This window comes from Lissotriton vulgaris, chromosome 6, assembly GCF_964263255.1.
Source record: "Lissotriton vulgaris chromosome 6, aLisVul1.2, whole genome shotgun sequence".
Classification (NCBI taxonomy): Eukaryota; Metazoa; Chordata; class Amphibia; order Caudata; family Salamandridae; genus Lissotriton; species Lissotriton vulgaris.
Window position 1 is genome coordinate 1,699,244,732 of NC_141694.1, and position 14,927 is coordinate 1,699,259,658.

The following is a 14,927-nucleotide window of genomic DNA, read 5'->3' on the forward strand; positions in this document are numbered from 1 at the left end:
ATTCCCACTCCAGTGGGTGCAACATTTGGGAAAGCGTTGGATAGCGTAGGGGTACAAATTACTATTCCCACTCCAAAGAGGGAAACAGTAGGGAAAGCGTTGGATAGCGTAGAGGTTAAAATTACTATTCTCACTCTAAAGAGTCCAACAGTAGGGAAAGCGTTAGATAGCGTAGGGGTAAAAATTACTATTCCCACTCCAGTAGATGCAACAGTAGGGAAAGCGTTGGATAGCGTAGGGGTTAAAATTACTATTCCCACTCCAGAGAATACAACATTAGGGAAAGTAAATATTTCATATATTAATCAAAAATCTAAAAATGAATATCTATTAATAATTAATTAAAAATAAATAAAAATGTTATCTAATATAATAATTAATATTTAAAAATTACTAATTAACAATAATTATTTCAATTAATCACCTATTAATACAAATTAATTAAATATTAGCAATTAATTATTTAATAATTAAAAAATATTTTACAATTATTTCCAAATAAATAAATTTTAATTAATTGTATTATTAAATTAATTATTAATAAATTACTTCCCACCCTATTCCCCTATAAACCCATAACCCGCTACAGAAATTAAATTAGTAAAATTTACATATTTACCAATTAATCAATTAATAAAATTATTAACAATTATAAATAAATTAATTAACAAATATACATTAATTAACAATTAATTACTAATTACTATTAATAAATAGATTTACATATTTAATTAATCATAATTAAATAACATCCCACCCCATTCCCCTATAAACCCACAACCCGCTACAAAAATTAAATTAGTAAAATTTACATAATTACCAATTATTCAATTATTAAAAATTAATTAACAATTATAATTAAATTAAGTAACAAATATAAATTAATTAACAATTATTTACTAATTACTATCAATAAATACATTTACATATTTAATTAATTATAATTAAATTACTTCCCACGCTATTCCCCTATAAACCCATGACCCGCTACAGAATTAAATTACGCAATAATTATAAAAACTAAATTCATTAAATAAAATCATTTATAACATAAATACATGCTTTTCACACATATTATAACATAAAAATACACTATAAAAAATTATATATTATTAAAAAATCGATATTTTTAACTATCTTTATTATACACTTCGATATTTTAACTATCTATATTTTTAACAGTCGATATTACTTCACTTACCTTAAAAATGATATTTTTGTTTCTGTCCTGTCGATATTTTGTCCAGTCTATATTAAAAACTCGATATTATGTCCAATCGATATTTTGGACTCGATATTATGTCTGTGCACCGTGTCAAATGCTTCCGAAAGATCTACCAGCAGTAGCATGGCTGTAGTGCCGTCATTCTTTGTTATTCAAACTGAGTAGGCTACTTTTAACAGCGCAGTCCCAGTGCTGTAACCTGAGCTGAAGCCTGACTGAGAGAAGTGAATACGTTCATTGGCTTCCACATAGTTGGCTAATTGTTGATTGGCCATTTTTATAGCAATTTGGCCAAGGCTGATAGCAAGGAGATAGGTCTAAAATTGCTGGGTCAGCATTAGATTTCTTTATTAGTGGCAGCAAATAAACTTGTTTCCAAGTGGCTGGGAAAATTCCAGTCCTGAGCAAGACATTCCAAATCTGGCTAAGGACGGGATTAAGCCACTCGGACAGCATTCTGAGCCACCCCGCTAGGAAGGGATTCCCTGGTGGACCTGATTGACATTTCTTAAGTCCTGCCAAAGACACCTCTGCTGAAATCAGAAGAAATGCTGTGAATTCATCTGGATCGTTAAGGGGGACAAGGGCGTCTTCACTCACTCTAGACTCTGTAACTGGAGTAAAAGAGGAGTACAGCTGAAATCAGCTAAAAATCTGATAAGCTTGTGCATAGGCGTGGGAAGGAAGGAAGCCGTGTTACAGCACTGCGGGTTTAGTGAAGGATTTCACAATCCTAAAAACGTCCTTTGAGGAGTTTGCTGAGCAAGCAATATGGTCTGCCAGGTATTGGCTACTCTTAGAATTTAGTAGTTTATGGTATATCATCAAGGCCTTTTTGTACGCACTTTTTGCGTCTGGCAAGTACAACTTTATTTACTCCTGTTCCAGCCTTTTACAACTACTTTTTTTCAGTCTAACTTTCTCCAAAAACCACAAGGCTGATGAAGCAGATCTGGATGAGTTGGCAGATCTCAGAGGGGCCGTTTTGTCCAGTGCAGACGTCAGCCACTCGTTGAAACCAGCAGCGTTGGGGTTGTCAGCTAATTGAGGCAGTGATCTGTCAAGAATTAGGCCCAGGGTTTCAGTAGAGACCTTGCTCCAGTTCCTTTTGACTTTAGAGCAGGTGAGGTCTAATATCTGGCCGGCCTTATGGGTGGGGGATGTCACCAGCTGGACTAACTTACAGCCAGTGAGTGCTGTTGTAAAATGAGATCTGTATAGGTTGACCCGTGATCCTCAGCTGTCCCATTCACCTCTCCTAGCACGCAGGCCCAGGATAAACATTCTAAATCTCGGAAATTAAGGAGAACCCAAAGGGAAGCGACCGACCACCTGGAGGCCCCCTCCCTGGAGGCAGAGGCACAGACAACTGAAACATCAACCTCCGACCTTGCAGCTGCCCTGCAGCTCACTGGCTTGCTTGACACAGCTTCAGACTCACTGGAATGTTCCCTTCTTCCCTTGTTTGTTTTTTTAACTGCAGGATGTTCCTCATACGCCACTGCTGGGACATGCAGCGGTGGCTGTTGAGAGTTTGAGGACCCGATTGAGGCCTCTGGCCGGGGGTACTCCACTGTCCCTCCTCCAGAGACCCTGCTCCCAATTCTTCCAAGTTGACTGTTTTACTATTGAACTCAGCACAGTGACTGTTATGTGGCTGTACTTGTACTTTCCAATCTAAATCCTTATGCACCAAAGCCTGAATAATGCCCTTAATCACTCTGTTGAACCTTTCAACAGTGCCATTTCCACTGGGATTGTATAACGCAGTGGTTTTATGTTTGATGTCGCACTTTTCAAAATACTCTTTAGCCAGCTTGGACGTAAATTGGACACCATTGTCCGTAAGAATGCAAACAGGTAAACCCTCCACAATAAAAATCTTATCCAAAAACTTAAGAACAGTCGGGTATCCAGTTTGTCAACAAACTTGATAATCGGCCATTTCGAGAAGACATCAATAGCTACTAAACCAAACTCCTTAGAGTCTCCAATTGGTCCAATAATATCAACCGCAATGGTATCCCAAGGAAAATCAGGTATCAACCCATCACTCATTACCGGTTTTAAAGTTCGAAGTGTCTTGTCAGCAGATTTACAAACATCGCATTTCCTCACAAAATCCTCTATAGCACTAGACTTTTGCCAAGTTGGCTAAAGGGATTTGTCATGTAAATTATTTGCTTATCCTTATTTGTTTTATTTTCATTCTTTTATTTGAATCTCTTTTTTGTGCTTAGGGTTCTTTTATTGTATGGGGGGATGTGTTATGTTGTTATATTGCTTTAAGAGCTCGTGTATAGGAATGCTAGAATGATGTTAGTATCTTGGTTCCATTGTATGAGTCATTCTGGTGAAGCTGTTAGGACTTAATACATCGCTTCCCTGGCTCCCACCTGTTGTATTACTTTGCCTTAATATTGATTAAATATCCTAATGAAAGTATCATCTCCTGTCCGGATATATTCACTACAGTGACCAATTGTATTAATGACCCTAGTACATATGCGCTGTCAGGCATAGCATCCATCTTATGAGGTGTGACCACCACTGTCAGATTACCCCAAAGGTACTTTTTTTTACTGTGCTTCCCTCTTTCTCGTTTTTCTTCAAGTTTACCATGTGTGGGATTAGGGTGACAAATGCTTCATGGGGAGAAGAATGGAGTGGGGGGAGTTGGAGGAGGGGTTTTATATCGTTTCGAGAATTGTTTTTCTATGTTACAAATGCCTTTTCGTCCTAAGGTTTTGGTTCAGTGAGCTCTTCAACATTGCAATGAGGATGTTCAGACCAGTGGGCGAAGGCCCCACTATGGGTTAACTCTAACCCCTGGTGAGCTGGACCCACCGGTGTATGTTTCCACAACTTCCCATATGAATAAAGTTATTTCCGGAAAGACTAACGGCCTCTTAGACCAAATAACACAGTCTGCTGTATTACATTACATCAAACGGCACAAGCAAAACGTGGTTTTATTACAGGAAACCCACCTGATGGGGAATCACTGCCCCAGTCTTGGCTGAACCAGATATAATAGGGTGGGTCTTTCACTCAAGCTTCGCTCGGAGCTCTATGGGTGTCCCCCTCCACCTCCATGGATACCTTTCATTGACAGTGATTGAGGTACACACTGATACACAAAGGAGACGTTGGAATTGAGGCCTGCATGGCTGCTAGGAAGTGTAACGTTGTTTCCTATAATGTTTCTCATCTGTTGTTACAACCCACGCTGAGCTCCTTGCTGGCTACGCTATCCCCAGGGAACACTCTGGCCGGGGGCGATTTTAATGCTTTCCCAGACCTTGTTTGTGACACATTTGATAACCAGGGGTCCAGCAGGAAGTCCCGCTCCGGATGCCTCACAGTCAGGGCTGATTCGCTGGGCCTCTGTGATGCCTGGTCTTCCTAGCACCCCTTGTTATGTGCTTATACTCACCGAGGTCCAGATTGACCAGCTGTGGCTGCTGACGGTGGATTTCGTTTACCTGCATTGTATCCAACTACTCCCGTTCGGTATATCAGACCATGCTCCTCTCTTGATGGAGTGGGGCACTCAGCCCATGCTGCAACACATCTAAAGATTTAGCGCCTGGTCCCCAAGTATATCACCTTTATATAAGATGAGCTCCAATCCTACTTTCAGACCAATGACGGGTCAGTGGCCTCCAAAGTGATGCTCTGGGCAGCCTGCAAGCCCTCCAGCAGAGGACTGCTACGTCCGAAGACAAGAAGCGGTCCAGCAACAGTGGGTGACTGATCTAGAAGCTCACATAAGACACCCAGAGCATCGGGCCCTGTGGCCAGGCTTGGGAATTGCAAAGTGTCTATTAGACCTTGCACGCACTGAACTACAGCAAGTCTCCTTGGAGGAGGCAAAGCAGTGCTGCAGGGTCTCCACTCAAAGAGTCTACGAATCGGGAGGCAAATCATGGAAACTGCTGTATTGGCTGGAGACTCACAGAGTCTGCTCAAGAGTGGTACCTGCTATTCGAGTTAAAGCAGCTGGTCTCAGAGAGAGGTTGCCAGCAATAGCACATACTTTTGCTATGTACTACCAAGTCCTATATGCACGTCGTCCGGTCCCCCCCACCGGATTTGAAGAACGTCATCCTATGGGATATCCTACTGCCCACTATCCCTCACTCCCTGGCCTTGGACTTTGATGAGCCCCTAAAGGAAGAAGAAGTTGACTTAGCTATATCCAGGCTCCAATCAGGCAGGACGTAAGGGCCTAAAGGGTATCCCTTTGAATATTATAAAAGATTTCACTCCATCATTACACCACGCCAGTTAAACTTTTACGTCGAAAAGATACACCGGGGCTACTTTTTCCACTGACCTTGACTGTTCAACCATTGTGGTCATCCCCAAAGAGGGCATGCCTCCCAACCACTGCTCCTCATATTGTTTGATCTCCTCATAAACACAGACATTAAGATATTTTCCAAAATACAGGTGGCTTGTCTGTTGCACACTCTTACCCATCCCATTCATTCAGACCAATGTGAGTTCATGCCGGGGAGGGATACACATCATTGCATTCAGCCAGTAGATGTGGCCCTCCCCCAAACTCAAAGGGTGGAGGGTAACCTAGCCCTCCTTCCAGTGTACTTCACCAAAACCTTTAACATGCTTTCCTGGGAACATTTTGGAGGCCGTTTCTGATGCGAGCAGACTTGGGGTCAAGATTTTAGAGGATGATTTGTCTTCTCTACCACAAGCCTAGAGCACGGTGCTGAGTGAATTGCATACTATCACACTAGTGGCTCTATGAGTGGGTAAGTGGGTGCATAGTGACTGTATCGGTGAGTGCGTGGGTGTCTCAATGGATCTATGAGTGAGTGACTGGGTGTGTGAGTGGCTTTATGGGTGAGTGAGCAGCTGTTTGAGTGGGTGTATGGATAAGTGAGTTGGTGTGTGAGCGGCTGTATTGGAGAGTGAGTGTCTGTGTGAATGGCTGTATGGGTGAGTACCCTGGTGTATGAGTGAATCGTATGGATGTATGAATGGTTATGTAAGTGGTTGTGTGGGTGTGATAAAATTGAATATCTGAGCCATTTTTGAATATTGTAAGTGAATGTAAATGTAAATGTATTGGCATTTATATAGCGCACTACTTACCCGTAGGGTCCCAAGGCGCTTCGTGAAAAGGTAAGCCCTAATTAGTACATGTGCTGGATACTTCTCATTTCGAGTTTCCTAGATCCATGATGGCTTCACTGTACCCAAAGATGTTTGGTACTAATCCTCACTGATGCTCAAGTTCAAGTTCAATTTATTTATGATTTTGGAACTCTGTAGGATATCCCATAGGATGACGTTCTTCAAATCCGGTGGGGGGGACCGGACGACGTGCATATAGGACTTGGTAGTACATAGCAAAACTCTGATGAGATCCACATAAGAAGAAACACAAAGGATAAAACATACATTTTTGGACAATAGAATAAGATATACAAATATACATAATCTTATAAAACATCAGATAAAATCACTGATGATAGTCATAACATCCTTTAGAAATGTTAATATATATCTAAAAAACATTTAAAAAAGTTAAAAATCCTGTGGCAAAACATTTCATTAGGAGGATTATAAATGGCATCTATAAATGCGGTGGCAGACAAAATGGATAGTTGCAGGTAAATTGGCCTCATCCACTTGCGTCGATACAATAAAAGAGCCAGACAAACAAAGAGCACATGGGTAACATCCTGGGTGGAATTATTGCATAAATTACACACAGGGGGGGGAACCGTACCATTTGGACAATACATTTGTTAAGTGGAAGAGAACCCTGCCTCAATAAAAGCCAAAAATGACGCGCTCCATGAGGGAGGTTCCAAGTAATATAAGATTGTACTTTGTTTATCAGGCAAGAATCAATAGCTGGATGAATGCCTCTCTTTAAAATACGTGCTTCCCTGTCCATAGTAAAACTTAATTTCCAGGTGGCCTGCTTCAAAGTTGCCTTAAGCTGATATGATGAAGTAAAAAGTAGTGATTCGTCCAATTGAAGCAAGTCCACCGCAGTTCTAAAAATTTTTACAACTAATGATTGCTCATTTAAGGTTCCTAATAATTCTTTCTGAATAAAGGATCTTAATGTACCAGGTTCACCATTAAAAAAGAGGCTTGTAACCCAGCACACTATCCCTGCGAGACCCTGTACCAAACTACTGCGCAGCCCAAATTCCAACCTAAGAGCCGCAAAAGCACAGGCAGAGTTAACTGAGGCTAGATTCCGCCAAATATTACCTTCCGTTTTATTTAAAAAGCCCCATTTTCTTAAGTCGAGTAGTTCGATACCATACAACAAGCTGGGGTTTTAGCACGGAAAACCTCTAGTAGGATTGCGAAGTGTCTTCTGCCTGTGGATCTGTAAAGGGAGATTAAACTTTTACCTTGTACCATTGCTTTCCTAATATTGTTTCCTATATGAGTATTTTCACTTGAGTTTCCACACACTATTTTTCCTAGGGAGACATATGAATTTACCACTTCCAATTTTTGTCCACCAACAGACCAAACATAATTCCCGAACTTCAACTATTTCCTTCCCCGCATGCACATTATTTTACTTTTAGACACATTTATCTTTAAGTGATGGGCCTCTGCATATTCATGTAATACCTGCAGACGACTATTTAATCCCCATGGTGTTAAATCCAGTATTAATATGTCGTCGGCATATAACAAACAGACTATCGATTTTCCCCCCAATAATGGGGCGATACCTTCACTTAAAGTCAGGGCATAGGGTAGATCAGATATATATAAGGTAAATAATAGGGGAGCCAACAAGCAACCTTGTTTTAGGTGGTTTGATGTAGTAATAACTTGGGATAGACCTCCTCACTGATGCCAGTGTGAGGTATATTAATAAATGCATACAGGAGACCCTTTACAGGGTCCTTTGAAAACCAGGCAGACACTGTTGTAGTGTCCGACTAATCATAGCCAGCCTGCCTCCACCAGACATGTTTCTAACTTCATGGGGCGAGAGCCTGTACTCTCAGAGGCCAGAAACAAAGCCTGCTCTAGGTGGAGAGGCTTCACACCTCCTCCGGGGTTGAATGGCCTTTCAGGGCAGGCAGCTTCAACGGCATTGCCACCTTTGAAGTTCAGACCAGGCTTTCCCAGATAATTGGGGATACTAACCCCACTGTCCTGCTCCAAATTTGGCTTGAGGACAGTGGCAAAACTGGTAAGATGACTGTCTGAGTGGGTCTGTAAGTGGGTACATAAATGTCTGAGAGATCTATGAATGGGTGCATGAGTCTCTGAGTATGTCTGTGAGTGGTAACATAAGCTGGAGTGTGTCGGTGAGTGGGTGCATGAGCATTTAACTAGGTGAGTGAGCGGGTGCATGACTGTCTAGTGGGTCTGTGAGTGGGTGCATAACTGTCTTAGTGGGTCTGTGAGTGGGTGCATGAGTCACTGAATGGGCCTCTGAGAGGGTACATGAGTTTCTGAGTGGGACTTTGAGTGGGTGGATAAGTCTATGAGTGGGTCTGTCAGTGGGAATGTCAATCTCTGAGTAGGTTTGTGAGTGGGTGTATGAGTCTCTGGTTGGGCCTCTCAGTGGGTCTGTGAGTCAGTGTCTCAGTCTTTGACAGGGTCTGTGAGTGGATGCATGAGTGTCTCAGTGACTCTGAATGAGTCTGTGAGTGAATGCATGAGTCTCTGATTGGGTATATGAGTAGGAGTAGGAGTCTCTGAGTGAGTCTATTGATGTATTTTGAGATGTCATGAGTGAAGTCACAAATGATGTTATAGAACATGTCATGAGTGATGTCATATGTGACGTAATAAGCAGTGAAAGGCTGGAGAGCAAGTTATAGTTTATGCTGCTAACTATAACTGGCAAATTTCAGTGTTTGTTTTAGTTCAAAATGTAATTGTTGTCACCTATAAATTTACCTAAGCATAACATTACTTAAACCTTTCATTATTTCAATGAATTTCAAAAGTAAAAAAAAGTAGATCTTTTAATCACACAAAACTATAACATTACTTTAACCTTTATTTTTTCCAGTAAGTATTTTTATTAACGTAAAATAGTGCTTAATTATCATACATAAATGAAGCAATATGCCAGCAGGGGGTTGGCTGCAGAGCCTGCACTCTACACCCCTATAGAAAGGCGTTTTGCAGTGGTGGGTTGATCACAGGGTCTGGCCCTGGAGACCCCATCACTCAGGGCAGTTTCGTTTTATAATAATGGGGAGTGTGGGGCCACGCGGCCCCCCTCCCCAAGCTTTGTTAGGCCCTGAGGACCACATGTTCAGAGACATGCATATATCTAAAAAATGGCATGGGGTCATGTGGCTCCCATCCCCGGGCCTCTATAGGCCCTGGTGATACCATACCCCAGTGTATAATATTGGGACCCTTTCACTGGGCCGTTTTTGCAATCCTTAGATATAGGTAGGTGGCTCTTGTTAGTGTTGATTCCACCCCCAGTGCCATATAGCCACCTGGTAGTTATAGTGAGGTCCGCTTATCCATAGGAAGAGTGTTTTTTAGTTTGTATCTTCAGAAAACTTTCCAAAAAAAAAGTTCACCCAGCTCAGCTCCTTCTCAGAAAGATCTGTAAAGTGGGGGCTGCGAAAACAAGGGTGGGTCCCAAAACATTAGGGGCCCGATGTAGGTAAATCTTTTTTACCACTTCATAAATACCGATTTATACCGAATCGGTATTTAGGAAGTGGTAAAAAAGAGAAGGGCAGATGTAGGTAATATTATTTTAAAAATTACCGAATCGGAAGGAATCGGTAATGCCCATTGATTCCTATGGGCATTGAAGCCCATAGGAATCAATGGGCATTACCGAATCGGTATTTACCGATTCGGTAATTACTGATTTCTGCAAGGGTGCAGGGGGTGTCACTTTGACACCCTCTAGCACCCCCAATACTGGCTTGTGTGCCATATGGCACACAGACATGCCCTAAGGGCATGTCTGTCTGTCCCATGGCATAGGTGTGCATGCACACATGTGCATGCACACCTGGATTCGGTATTTTAACACCCAATTGGATTGGGTGTTAAAATACCGAATCTGAAGGGCCTGTGGGACTGAAAGTAGTCCCACCTACATCCCAAATTTTAAAAATCGGTAAACTTACCGATTCGGTATTTTTCCGATTCGGTAATTTTACCGAATTGGTAAAATACCGAATCGGACAAAAAAAGGTCCCCTACATCTCAGTAGGCCAAATACCGGTCGGAAACGGCCGAAATCGTCCGTTTCCGACCGGTATTTGGTACCTACATCGGGCCCCTAAATCCCATATGCATTTTCCATAGACTTCTTAAAGATTTGCTACAGGAAAAACTCCTGAAAGGAATTACACCAAATTCGTCAGGAAGCTAGATCTTGGTCTGCAGATTGTGCTTTTTGTGGTTTGGTGTTAATCTGTTCAGAAGTTTGTGAGAAACGTATTGCCCCCAAAAATTGTAGCATATTTAAATATAGAGGGCTCTGTTTGGCCCAGGGAGGTTTATTTCCTCTGGGCCATCTCGCACGCATAGGATTCAGACTCTGATTGCCTGACCGCAACATAAGAAAAATGTTGATGGCAGCCATTACCGGACTCGTGGACTTACAACCTTGTCCTGAAGATATAACAAAATAATGATATATGGGGCAGGGTAGGGATACCCTGCCCCCCTCATCCCCATTCGGTGGACACAGAACGGCTCCCTTGAGCTAAAAAAAGAAAGTAAAACTGCACAAAATGCCTCTATCCTGCAAGACTCTCACAGGATCAGAAAAAAATACTGCCAGGCCGCATTTAAATAACTAATGCCCATGGAAGTGTACCAATAGTTGGGCTTAGTTTAAGGGAGGTGGACCCTTTCTGATCCATTAATAGCCCTGGGGAACCCATCCACCCCCGGGACATAGTAGTTTCCCTGTCTGCACCGGTGCAGGCAGAGGAACCTATGTTTTCTCTCGCTTGGCAGGAGCATTGTTAAATCTGCTGCCAAGCGGGAGCAAACAGCAAGTCTGCTCCCAGCTGGCGGGAGCTTAAATATTCACCTGCCCACTGGGAGCAGACTTCTGTTTCCCTACCAGCAGTGAAGCAGGCAGGAAAACAGATCAAAAGATTGCTCCAACCAGAAGGAAGTGAAATTAGGAGGTACTCCCTGCGGGTGTAAGCAATGCTGGCTCCTGCTGTATGTGGGGAGTTGATTGTGGTCATAGGGCCTAAGGCATCCTCCTGCAGCACCCGACGACAGTATGGTTGGTGCCCTCAGTGGGCATCAGGGCATCCACCTTTTACAGCATGGGCACCAGAGGATGTGGTTCCAGGGGCCCGAAAGCGGCCTAAAGAGGAGGACTGTGTGTCCCCTTGGCCCTGCAAAATTGTGCTGGACAGCACTACCCTTGATAAGTGCACTGAACCCCGGGGGATTGGGCACCCAGGGCCAAAATTAGACCAGGGAGGGGAGCCATGTGCCCCACTCCCTCTGAAAAATTAACAGGGTCCTGGGGATAAGGTTCCAGGGCCAAAATCAACCCAGGGAGGCAGTTCACATTCAAACCTCCCCCTAAACATCTGCCCCTAAACATAACAGTGGGCCCCAGGGGATTGGATGGCCGTGGCTGAAATCGGAGTGGAGAGGGGAGCTACAATGGCCCCCTCCCCTAAACAATATGCTGGACCCCAGAGGATGGGGTCCCCCTACCCAAAATTGGCCCAGGGAGGGAGGGCCACAACCCCTTCCCCTGAAAGTAAACCCAGGCCCCAGGAGATAGGGTCTTAAGGGCCAAAATCAGTCTAGGGACTGTATGCCCCCACCCCCTGACAAATGTTCTGGGCTCCAGGAGATGGGGTCCCCAGGGCCAAAATTGGCCTCAGAAGGGGAGCCTCATGTCACTCTCCCTCTTAAAGATATGATGGGGTCAAAGTCAGCCTGGGGATGTGGTCCTATGCCACCCTCCCCCTAAACATACTCCCCCTAAACATAATACCTGGCCCCATGAGTTTAGATCCCCGGGGTCTGAAATTGGCCCAGGCGGGGGGCTGCTTGCCCCCCTAAACATAAGGCTGGACCCAAGGTGAGGAGGTCCATGGGGCCAAAATCAGCCCAGGAAGGGGAGCCTCATTCCCCCCTACATCTGAAAGATATTCTTGAACACGGGGATGGAGTCCTCAGGGACAAAATCACCCCGGGGAGGGGAGCCACGTGCCCCCTCCCTCCACAATATATAGAGGGCCCTGGGGGATGGGGTTCCCAAGGTCAAAATTGGTCCAAGGTGGCAGGGTTCGTGCCAACATCCCCTAAACATCTCCCCATTAGCATAACACGGGCCCCATGGGATTGGATCCCATGGCTGAAAACAGCCCAGAGAGGGGAGCTTCATTAATCCCTCCCCTTAAACAAAATGCAGGCCCCTGGGGGATGGGGTCCCCGGGTCTGAAATTGGCCCAGGAAAGGGAGTAATACGCCCCCTCCCCCTCAAAATAAAAAAGGCCACTGGGGATGGGTCTCAGGGGCCAAAATCAGCCTGGGGAGGGGGGCCACTTGCCCCCACGCCCTGCACTAAGACCCAGGGGATGGGGCCCCTAGACCAAAATTTACCCAGGAAGGGGACCCTCATGCCCCTCCCTCTGAAAAATATACAGGATCGGGGTTGGGGTTCCAGGGGCAAAAATCAACCTGGGGAGCGGGCAGCATGTGACACTACCCCATAACATACTCCCACAAAACATAACGTCGGCCCAGTAAGTTTGGATTCAACGGGCTGAAATTTCCCCGGGGAGAGGCCGCATGCCCCCAGTGCCTGAAAATAAAGCCAGGTCCTATCGGATGGGCCTCTGGGCCCATAATCAGGACAGGGAGGGGGCAGTGTGCCCCCTCCCTCTGGAGAATGCACCAGACCCTGGGGGATAAGAATCCTCAAGCTGACATCTGCCTGGGGAGAGAGCAGTATGTCCCCTCTACCCCTAAACATAACATGGGTCCTTACCCTTAATTTAAAAGTGGCCCTGGGGGATGGATCCCCAGGGCCTAATAAGACTTGGGGAGGGGTACCAGTTGCCTACCCTTCCTGTAAACATAATGCCAGGCCACTAGGATGGGGTCCCTGGGACCAAAATCAGCCCAGGGACGGAGGGCATATTCCCATTCCCTTTGAAAAATTTGCCAGGGCTGAGACTAGCCCAGGAGGGGGGCTATGTACCCCCTCCCCTAAATATAATGCCAGGTCCTGGGGCAAAAATTTGCTAGGGGAGGAAAAATAAGAATAAATCCGGCCCCAAGGGGTTATGGTTCCCAGGGCTGAAATCGGCCCAGGGAGGGTGCGGCATACCCCCATTCCATTGAAAAATGCACAAATCCTTGTGAATGGTGTCCCCAGAGGCAAAATCTGCCTGGGGAGGTGGGCTGCATGCCACCCTCCCCTAACCATCTGGCCGGGTGGATTGGGTCTCCGGGCTGAAATAGGCCCGAGAAGGGGGGCTTCATGCCCCACTCTCCTTAAACATAATGGTGGACCCGGGAGATGGGGTCCCCGGAGCCAAAATCAACTGGGGATCAGGAGTCACGTTACTCCCTCTGAAAAATGCGCTGGGCCCTGGGGAATGGGTTCCCCAGGGCTGAAATTGTCCCAGGAAATGTGGCTGCATGGCTCCTCTCTTCTGAAAGATCATGCTGGGTCCTTGGGGGGTGGGTGACATGAATTTAGAGTTGGGGGCCAAATGTGCTCTTCTCCCCTTTATTTAGAGGGGAGGGGGTTCCCGGGCCAATAAAAGTGCAGAGGAGGGCTGCACATCTTCCCTCCCCTTAAAAATAAACACAACTCTAGCCATATCCTAAAAAGGCAAAGGGAGGGGGGACATGTCCTCAACCTTAAATATATGTATGGCCCTGGGGAATGGGGTCCCCAGGACCTAACATGACAAAATGAGAGGGGCTGTATGCCCTCCTCCTCCAACATGTTGGGCCCCTGGAATGGGTTCCTCAGGGCTGAAATTGGCCTTGGAAGCAGCGCTATGTACCCCTCTACCACTAAACATACTGCCGGGCCCCAGGCTATGGGGTCTCTGGGGCCAAATACGGCCCAAGGAGGGGGGCCACATTGCTCCACTCCCCCTTATAATCATGCCAGGTTCTTGAGGATGGTGTCTCCAAGGACTGAAATCAGATGAGGGATGCAGGCTGCATGTCTCCTCTCTCTAATAAATGCACTGGACCTCAAGGTATGGGTCCCCATGGGGCAAAATTATCTGAGAATGGGGGCTGCATGTCTCTTCCCCCTAAACGTAGCACCGGGCCCCAGGAGATGCCTTCCCCTATGCCAAAATCGGCCTGGCCCCACTCCCCATGAAAATAAAGCCAGGCCCTGGGGATTGGGCCCGTAGAGCTGAAATCAGTCCAGGGAGTAGGCTTGCTTGCCCCTCCCCCAAAAGATGCACCAGGCCTGGGGCGCAAGGGGGCCTGTGGGTGAAACCAGCCAAGAGAATGGGGCAGTGTGGACCTCCTCCCCCTAATAAACCATACTAGGCCCTGGGGTATTGCCTCTTTCCTCATAAACATAATGCCAGGCACCAAGGGATGAGATCCCCGTGGCCAAAAGTGACCCAGGGAATTGGGCTGCATAATCCCCTCACCCTAAAAATCACGCTGGGCCCTAGTGGATGGGGTCACCGGTCTGGGGGCCACACATGCCCCTCTCCTTTATTTAAAA